This window comes from Chinchilla lanigera, unplaced genomic scaffold (assembly GCF_000276665.1).
Source record: "Chinchilla lanigera isolate Chin_1 unplaced genomic scaffold, ChiLan1.0 scaffold00067, whole genome shotgun sequence".
Classification (NCBI taxonomy): Eukaryota; Metazoa; Chordata; class Mammalia; order Rodentia; family Chinchillidae; genus Chinchilla; species Chinchilla lanigera.
This window is the reverse complement of record NW_004955468.1, coordinates 2,925,952-2,935,178: the sequence shown is the minus strand read 5'-3', so window position 1 is coordinate 2,935,178 and position 9,227 is coordinate 2,925,952. Positions and strand designations below refer to the sequence as shown.

Here is a 9,227-nt window from a genome sequence, read left to right as displayed (position 1 = left end):
AAAAGAAAAGAGGTCCCTACTGGCAGTGGCCTAGCACAAGGAAGCATGGCTATAATCAAGGACCACAGTATTCTCCTACTTCAGCACATGGTCTTCACAGGAAGTAGATGGGTTGTAGGTGGCCCTAAAGGTTGGAGGTGGCACTTCCAGCCACAGCTCATGGGCCACAGCAGCTGTTTGACCCACCTGCCACCCCAGGACTGGGAAGGACAGCCTAGCTGTGGTCCCAAGATGAAAAGGGAAACAACTGGGGTGATCCCTGGCTGCCTCAGCCCACCAGTGCTGTGTTTTATTAGGGGCAGTGTAACTTGATTACCTTCTAAATCCCTGTCCCCATATGGAGTCTCCCTTCTTATTTCTTAGCCATTCTGTATTTCTCTGTCCCTGTTTTAATTATTATGTCCTTATGGTATTGCTTTCTAGAAAGATAAGTGCCAACTTTTTGTTCTTTTTCATTCATTTCTTTAGAACAGACAATGCATTCTTTTGGTCCAAAAATACAAAGGATACAAGCATGGATTTCTCTAAATGCACATATATGTGTTGTATTAGTCAGCTTTCTATTATTATAACAAATATCTGAGATAATCAATTTATAAAGAGAGAAAGCTTATTTTGGCTTACAGTTTTAGAGCAGCCAGTCCATGGTCAGCTGGCTGTGTTCTCTTAGGCCTATGGTGAGGCAGCACATTATGGCAGGAGCATAAGCTAGAACAAAATTATTTACCTCATGGCCAGCAAATAGGGGCAAGAGGAAGAGGCTGGGTCCTTTTATCCCCTTCAAGGGCATATCCTCTGTGACTTAAAGACCTACCACTAGGTCCCACCTCTTAATAGTTCTATTGCCTCCAATACCACATGCTGGGAGACCAAGCCTTTAACACGTGAGCCTTTGGGAAAGCTTATTCAGGCCATACATAGCATGCACCTTTTTGCACAGGAAGAAACCTGGGGGGATTCTCACCATACATTCAACAGCACTTATCTCTGAGGAAAGGTTGGGAGAGGTGGAAGAGAGGGTCAGAGGTGAAAAGAAATATCACTCTTTGGTTGCTAGAGGTACAATTCTCATGGCCTCTTACCCTCAAGCCTCTCAGGAACCCAGGGTATGGGAAAGAGCACCCCCTCTACTCTCTGTGCCTTGACTATCTGCATGTGTCTCCTGCATGCGACACTTTTGGGGGTTACATCTATGAGTGCCTGCATCTCCAACACTGGCATGAGGTCTTGCTCTTGGCAAGGGCCCCTGATACTTTTCTTCAGTGGCAGTGTAGCCTGGTTCTGGTTGCAGTTACAATCTGCCCCCACTCCCCCCAGGAGACTCTGATCTGTTTCCTGTCACTTACTATAAGCTAGTTTTACATGTTCTGGGATGCCATAGAAATGGAATCACATGGTTAAGTCAACTTTTTATTGCACACATATATGTGAATGTGCAAATAGCAAAAGTTCAGGGCTCCATACATTTCTGCTACCTGAGTACACTTAAGGGGAAGGCACACAGATCAAGGAGGAAGCCCCTCCTCTCTCCTCCTACTTACCATCCTTTCCCTCCTCCCCAAAGTTAGCATTCCTCTGGCTTCTATCACCACTAATTACTCTTGGCAGTTTTAAACTTGATTTAAAGGAATTTTATTATATGGTCTCTTTCACACACAGTTTAGGAGATTCCCATAGCTGGGTCATTCTCAGAGCTTTAGAGTATTCCTTTATGTGAATATGCAATGGCAAACAGAAACTCCAAAACATCACCCAGGATTTAGAGGCAGATTTATTTATGTCAACAGGCACTGACCTCTAGAAAAAAAAATGTCAGGCCCTGATCCTTGGTAATTTGGGACATATATGGGATAAGAAAGCAGGAAATACAGAAGCAGGGTATTTGGTGATCTTTGATTGGTTCTTACAGTATGCATCATAGTGACCAGCTATGCATCATAGTGGCCCTCCATTTCTAATAAACAGAAGTAACAGGAACTATAACAGGAACTGTTACCTAGGCAACTAACAAATTGAAGGATATTGGCTGGGGGGCTGCATTTTCTTCTACATTTCTCCCCTCTGTTAGTTTCTTGGCAAATCTTTGCTAGGTATGTTATATGTGATTATTTGATGCATTCTAATTCTTTCCTATACTGTTCATTCAGGGTTTCCATCATTTTTCTGTGCTCCTCTATTTTTTATCTATGTCTTCTTTTGATGCCCAGCAATTCTTTCACTATGGTTGTCATTTCTTTTTTTACCTGGGCAATTGCTTCTGATCTGATTTCCTCTATAGCCTAATATAGTTGGTTCTTTACTTCAGTTGCTATCATTTCAGAGATTTCAGGTGTGTGACTTTTGTGTTCTTCCATGTTGATGTTTCCTGGACTTGTTCTGGGTGGGGTGTTTGGCTGAGATTGCATTTTGTTTCTTCTTTTTGTCATTTTCAAATCACCCTAGGTTTCTAGGGATTCAGGTTCATTCCTGAGATGGCAGTGGAGGGCAGTATCCAGGACCCCAGGCAGCTCACTGAGGCTTCCTGCGTCCAAGGCCCCTCCAGAAGGTGGAGGGAAGGGTGGCAGGACTGGAAGATCTGGAACCCCAGGCAGCTCACGGAGGGTTCCCACATCCAAAGCCCTTCCAGAAGGTGGTGGCAGGGGGCGGGGCCCTGTATGTGATCATTTGAGATAAACCAGGTAAGCCGATTAATTATACAAGACCCAACTAGAAGAAGTAACATTAGGGGTATCAGTGGTCCTAGGATGGTCCCTAGCCAACATCCCCAAGATTGGAATGTTTTCCCACCAGAGGTTTGTGGTTTGTTTCCCTTATTTATAGGGTCTCTCCCTAAGTTGCTTTTAGAAAGAGACATGACTTAACACTACTGTGACAAGGGAGTCAGTTTGACCCTGGAGCATGTCCAATGCACTTTGGACACACATCAAATCTTGGTCAATTGTAGACTAAGGGGAAAGGCCTTACTGGTTTTCTAGTCTCTAGGAGCAATTGTCCATAGAGCTAAGTAAAAAACTTCAGATCAAACAATACAATATCAAATCCTGAAAAGGCACAAAAATCAAGGGGAGTAATACATTGAGTATAGAGCAATCTTGTGAATGGTGTTCTTAAGCTTCAGCTGTGCATGGACTGGTCAGCATCTGGAGTGACCAGAGCAGGGCTTTGAGTGTGTCATCTCTTCAGAGTGAGCTTCAGAGGGGCTGTCTGGTCCAGGTAAATTCTCCAGCAATCATCTGGATGGGGCCTTTTAACTCTGGAATAGTGGATTTAAGAATCTAAGAAATCTAAGGCTGGATTTCTGAAACTTTAAGAGCTCTAGAGGTAGTTAATATGCACCTAGGTTATATGTATGTGAAGGATTGTCTATAGTATAGCTGATCTTTCAGCTAAGCTTTTATGGAGCTGGTTACAAGCTGTTTCTGCAGAGTTATATTTTTATTTCTTTAACTATTTTAGAGCTTTGTGGCCTATATGCTGTGTGTAGTTTTTATTTAATCTTTAATAGTTTTGCCAGTTTTGCATTATCTCTGCTATAAATGCAGGCCTGTTACTGTTATCAATAATCAAGAGTAGACCATATCCAGGGATGATTTTTTTTTACAGCAGAACCCTATAAACATCTGTTGTCTTCTCAATGTGGGTAGGGAATGTCTTGGGCCAGCCTGAGTAGGTGCATAAAAGCACCAATAGGTATCTGTAGCTCTTATAAGGCTTTATTTCAGTGTTTTTAAAGGGTGATATTTCAGTCAGTGGGACTCCCAGAGAGGACTTAGGCCTCTAGACCAGTTGTTTTGAGCACAGGTTTGACATCATTGACAGACAGTGGAGTAGATGATGGCTAGGAATGCGATGTTATGGCTTTTTCCTTTGTGGTTCAAGATATTTTATTGTTTTGGTGGGTTTCCAAACAGTAGCAGGAAGCAGTAGACTTTTTCATTTTCAGACCAACTGAGGGCCTGTATGAGGGCCCATAGCTCAGTTTGGTGTGCAGACCATCCCTGTGGGAGAGTCTCTGCCAAAATAACTTTGTCCAAGGTGACCACAGCATATCTAGCCTGTTGGACTCTATTCCTGACAGAGCTACTTCCAGCCATAAACAAGGTGAACTCAGCATCTGTCAGGGGATTCGTTTTTAAGTCCGGTCAGCCCGAGAACAGTTGGTCAGTCAGTGCCAGGCAGTCATGGTCTGGTGAGCCCCTCTCGGTAGGCAGGTACACAGCAGGATTGAGTGCACAAGAGTGTGTGTATGTGGCACCTGTACAGTTAAGTCTTGGCTTAAGGTGAGCTTGTAAGTTTTCTTGATCAGAAGGACAGTGGCTATTAGAGCACAAAGGCAAAGGGGGAGGCAGCCCTTGGTGATTTGATCCAAGTATTTGCACAAGTAGGCCACTGAGCACTCCCAGGGGTTGACAGTCTGAGTAATCATCTTTGAAGCCACATGTTATCATTTATCAACAAACAAGTTGAACTTCAGCTACATCTGGAATTCCCAAGGTTGGGGCTGTAGAGAGGGCCTTTTAGTTTTTATCTGCAGATTTGTGCTTTTCCCGAGATACCTTGTAGCCAGTTTCTGCCAGATATTGCACCAGAACTTTCGTCTTTCTAGTAGGCAACTTGGGTGTCATTAATCAGAAGTGTAGTGATATTTTGGGCTGGGAAACAAGTGAGAGAGTTGTGAGGGTTTCTCCAAAGAGGGTAAGCAAATTTCTGAACCTCTGAGAGGTTGAATCCAGGTGAGTTGATTTTTGAGTCAGAACTGGGGTCTTTCCATTTAAAGGTGAAGAGGGGCTGGATAACAGGAGACAATCAAAGGCAGAAGGCATTCTTTAGGTCCAGCAGGTGTACCAGCAGATTGTGGGTGACTGTAGGATGGAGGGCAAAGGAAGTAGCATTGACAGCTTGGAGATCCTGAACTGGTTTTATAGGCAGCAGAGCTGTATTTTAGCAGTCTGACAGTCTATAAACATTTTGCAATTTTGAAACCTCTGGATGTATGGTTGCATTCTTTTCTTGGGGAACTCTAATGGCAAGCAGGAGGAACAGAGAAACAGGTTGCCTCAGAGTGGCCAAATCTGTTGTCAGAACTTCTCTGAAAATAGTGGGAGAGTTCCCAAACCCTTGCGAATGGGTTGGGAACCAAGGAATATAAGGCAATGGCTGTGTTGTTGATGGCACAGAGTTCTTGCATTGATCAGTAATACCTACTGGGCATTTTTACCAAGAGAAGAGGAGTAATTCAAGGTGATTAACAGTCTATCAGGATCCTAAACTGCCTTAGGTGGCTGATGTGTGGCTGGATGCCTGTTTGTGCTTCCCATGACATAGGATATGGGAGAGAGTTAATGGCCAGGCCCAGAGGCAAGTCTTTGACCCATACCTCTGGGAGGAGAGTTTTCAGAGTTTCAAGATTGTGGTTATCTATCTCAGGCTGATGTGGAGTTAAACAAGAGGGAGGCTGACTGGCTCAGTGCCTTTAACTTGAAGAGAACTCTCTTCCCAGAAGCAGTATTAGGCATTCCGGCATATACATAAACTCATGTTTGGTGAGATGTCCTCCCAGGTTGCAAATTTGTGCCTAGCAGAAGGGGTGAGAGGCAAGAGTCCCAGTTGCCCCACGTGATGATAACCTTTTTCTGACAGAGGGGACTTTTAAGTAGCTCTTTTTCATTGTCTACCATTGTCTACCATTGTCAACAAGTCATAGGTTAGTCCCCAATATGGATGTGGACTTTGGGTTCCCAGTGGCCCAGCTGAAGAAAGAAACCCAACCTAGCCTAGTCTGAGCCTTTCAGACCAATGAAAAGGTTGTCATCTGATCCAGGTTGAAGCTTTTTTTTTTTTTTTTTTTTTTGGTCAAATTGAACTCAGGACCTTGCACTTGTCAGGTAGGTGCTGTGCTGCTGAGCTATCTTCTCATCCAGGTAGAAGCTTTTGAGAGTTCTTATCTTTGAGTCTGAATAGGCATTTATTTTTTTGGTGTCCATGGCCCTTATAACTCACATACTGATCTTTGGCCAGAGGACATGGTTGTCTATCAGACTGGATTTTCTTGCAAATATCAGGTGCTTTTTGTGCAATGAAGGCTGTGCTTATCATCTGTGGATTTTCAGGGGCCTTAGAGTCAAAGGGATATAGACCCTGTAGGCTTCTCATAGACCCTATGGAGTCTCTCATAAAAATCTGAAAGGCTTTATCAAGCTTCTGGTTAACAGTAATAACTTTAACATGTTGATGGGCTTTTTGGGGGGAGGGGGATGGGCTTTTTGCTCCCCCGCCCTCCTTTGATGCCTTTGAGAAGTATTTGACTGGGTTGCTTTGTTTCTTCTGTCTGGATTGAAAGCTGGCCTGGTGAGAGCTATAGTGGCATCTTCCAAGGTAAAATTCTCAGGTCTTGTTCAGGCTCATAGAGCAGCAGTTTGATTTCATTTTAACTATGTAATCACCAGAAAAAAACCCTTTTTAAAATTCTTAGGCCTGCAGTCAGGGAGTGGGTTTTGACTAATTAGTTCCCATTTCTGACTCCCTACATATGTGCTATGTACCCTTGAATGATGGTGCAACAGACAAAGGGTGGATGCCCCTCAGAGAGAGAGACCATTCAAGTGCCCACCTGGTCGCTTGCCTCTTGGGAATGTTAGAACTGTCCAGTTTAAGGAGAAGCATCAGTAGGTTCTCTGTTTTGTGCTTATTAGATGCATCCATGGAACTGCAGGTTGGGGCCCAGTCAAGCTACATAGTTTGGAGAGGGAAGTCCAACTCCTCACCTTGGAACACCAATGCAATGGCCTATTGTTTTTGCTGTCCATTACAAACACATAATCATTCAGCAGACCAGAGATTAAACATTCCAACCCCCTTCTCTTGAGGGTGGTCCTGGCTAACAAGAGTTGATCATGCTCTTCTTCTGCTCAAGCTGAGCAGGACTGACAGACAGACTAACTGATGCCCTGAGGTACCTCTGGGCATCTTACCAGAATCTGGCAGGCAGGCAGATTGTGTCCTCCTCCCTTCTGGGTCTCATGTGAGCTGTTCAAATGGGGAGCTGGGAATTTCCTCCAGACCTCCAAGGGGACTTGGGGAATCTCAAGGGCTTACCTTCCCATTAGGATCTGGAGAGGTCCTTGCTCCATCTGTGAGGGTCATGACCAGTGATCAAAGAGGTCAGCTTGGTTGGTCTTCCTGGTCAATGCACCAACAAACAGAAACACCAAACTGTCACCCACATTTTGGAGACAGATTCATTTATGTCAACAGGCACTGACTTCTAGAAAAAAATGTCAGGCCCTGATCCTTGGTAGTTTGGGACTTATATGGGACAAGCAAACAGGAAGTACAGAAGCAGAATATTTGGTGGTCTTTTTTAATTTTAAAGAAAATTTTTAAAAAGAGAGAAAATAATAAAAATGATACAGAATTTCAAAACAAGATGATAGGAAATTAACAATAGTTGTTATAATGCATATTGTTATCTTAAAGGTAGTTGTTCAGATTACCAGATATAGGCATGCAAAATTGATCAAACAGTTTACCATTAACTGTTCCTTTCAATAAACCAATAGTTGGTTCTCATAATATGCATCACAGTGACCAGCCTTTCTAAGAAACAGAAGTAACAAGAATTGTAACAGGAGGTGTTACCTGGGCAACTAACAGAAACTGACTAACTATACTGGTAGGGGGGCATCTTCTTCTTCAAATGGATACACAGCACAGTGTATCCAGCTATTCTGTCATCATGGATGTTTGGATTTCTATGCAGAGCAAAGACATAGGACCAATATGAACCGGCTCTACTCTGAGGAAAGCTGCGGTGAACTCTTATATGTCTGAAATTGAGATGTAAACCCAACAATCCTGGAGCTTTTGGCCCTGGAGTAAGCATAGGTCATAAATGGGTGAGGTGAGGAAGTGAAACTGGGATTAGAAGTTGTGCTTAATAAATGGGTTCTAATATAAGAGGGAGAGGGTTATGTCTCTATGCGTATTTGGGGGTATGAGAAGGAGCAGTTGATGATACAGATTAAGCCAGACTTCCTTGTGTGTAGTCATCCCTTGTATTTTCTAGGTACAGACTTTCCACTGTGAGCCAGGGCAAGATGTGGCGTTCTCAGCCTTTAGGGAGCTGTTCGGATTTTTTTCTTTTTCCTCTTCATTGCTTGGAATCCAACCTACAAGGGCTCTACCACTGAGCAAGAGCCCCAGTCCTGTCTGGCTTTGAGTTTGCATCTAACTTACCTTCTCTCTCTTTTCTGTTTTCTTTTTCAGGCTGAAATGTCTCCCGCTAAAGAGTCAGTGATTGAATCCTGCCTGGCCTGTCTCAGTATCAGATATCCTCTGTGATGGAAGCTCATTGACTGTTCAGTTAGTACATGGTACAGATTGTATTTATATGTAAATCCCTGCTGAAAAATAATTTTTAAAACCCTGACATTTCAAAGGCTGCCTTGAAAGGTTGCAGAAATTGATTTCTATTTTTAATTTCAGTTAGTGTCAGAGGGAAAAATTCAGACTGAATAGTTTAATTAAAGTGGCATTTTTCTATTTCCTTCTTGACTCTTTTAATTTCCGGCAAGTTTTACAAGAAATTAAAAGTAAAGACTGTCCTCTGGTTTTGTTATGAACACAGCTGAGTTTAGTAAGGACAGTTTGGACTCACTGAAGGATGTGCTTGGAGAGGGAAGTAGCTGCTTTCCACCCGCTGTGCCTTGGGAGGGAAGCACCCCACACTCAGGTTGCTGGTGGTGGCCAAAGCAGGGTGGGCAGTACAGAGCAGGGTCCAGGCTGGAGGCCACATCCTCTCAGAGATGTCACTCAGGTGTCTGAGACAGCCAGTGAGACCTAAGGAGAGAATGTGCCCCAGAGTGAGGATCCTTGCTCTGTAGACAATGGGTCCCTGCTATGAGGCCACCTCCTGTGCACGGAGGAGAAACCTTTTCAAAGAACAAAGTGCAGAGCTGAGGTGCAGCTCAGAGGGAGAGCACTTACCCAGCATGAGTAGGGCCCTGGCGTCCACCCCTAGCCAAGTGCAGAGGTTTTTTAAATTATGAAAGAAACCTCACAGATCAAAATAATTTGAGAGTGGAAGAGAAAAACAAAAATCAGTTCTAGTTTTACCACCCAGAGATGACAACGCTCGGTATTTTGGAGTAGTTGCCTCCAGTCTTTTATGTCCTAGCCACGGGCCTGTTATCACAGGAGAGGCAGCATTTTGCTGTCCCCTACTGTCA

General features: G+C 43.7%; 1 long non-coding RNA gene across 1 annotated transcript in view; it reads left to right on the top strand.

Annotated features, from left to right (window-relative positions):
* The window catches only part of LOC106150230, a 10,235-nt gene extending 1,690 nt beyond the window's left edge, over nucleotides 1-8,545 (top strand). The window contains exon 2 of the long non-coding RNA XR_001236923.1: nucleotides 8,266-8,545. This is a non-coding gene — a long non-coding RNA (uncharacterized LOC106150230). The remainder of the gene's footprint in view (nucleotides 1-8,265) is intronic.
* Nucleotides 8,546-9,227: the final 682 nt, after the last annotated feature.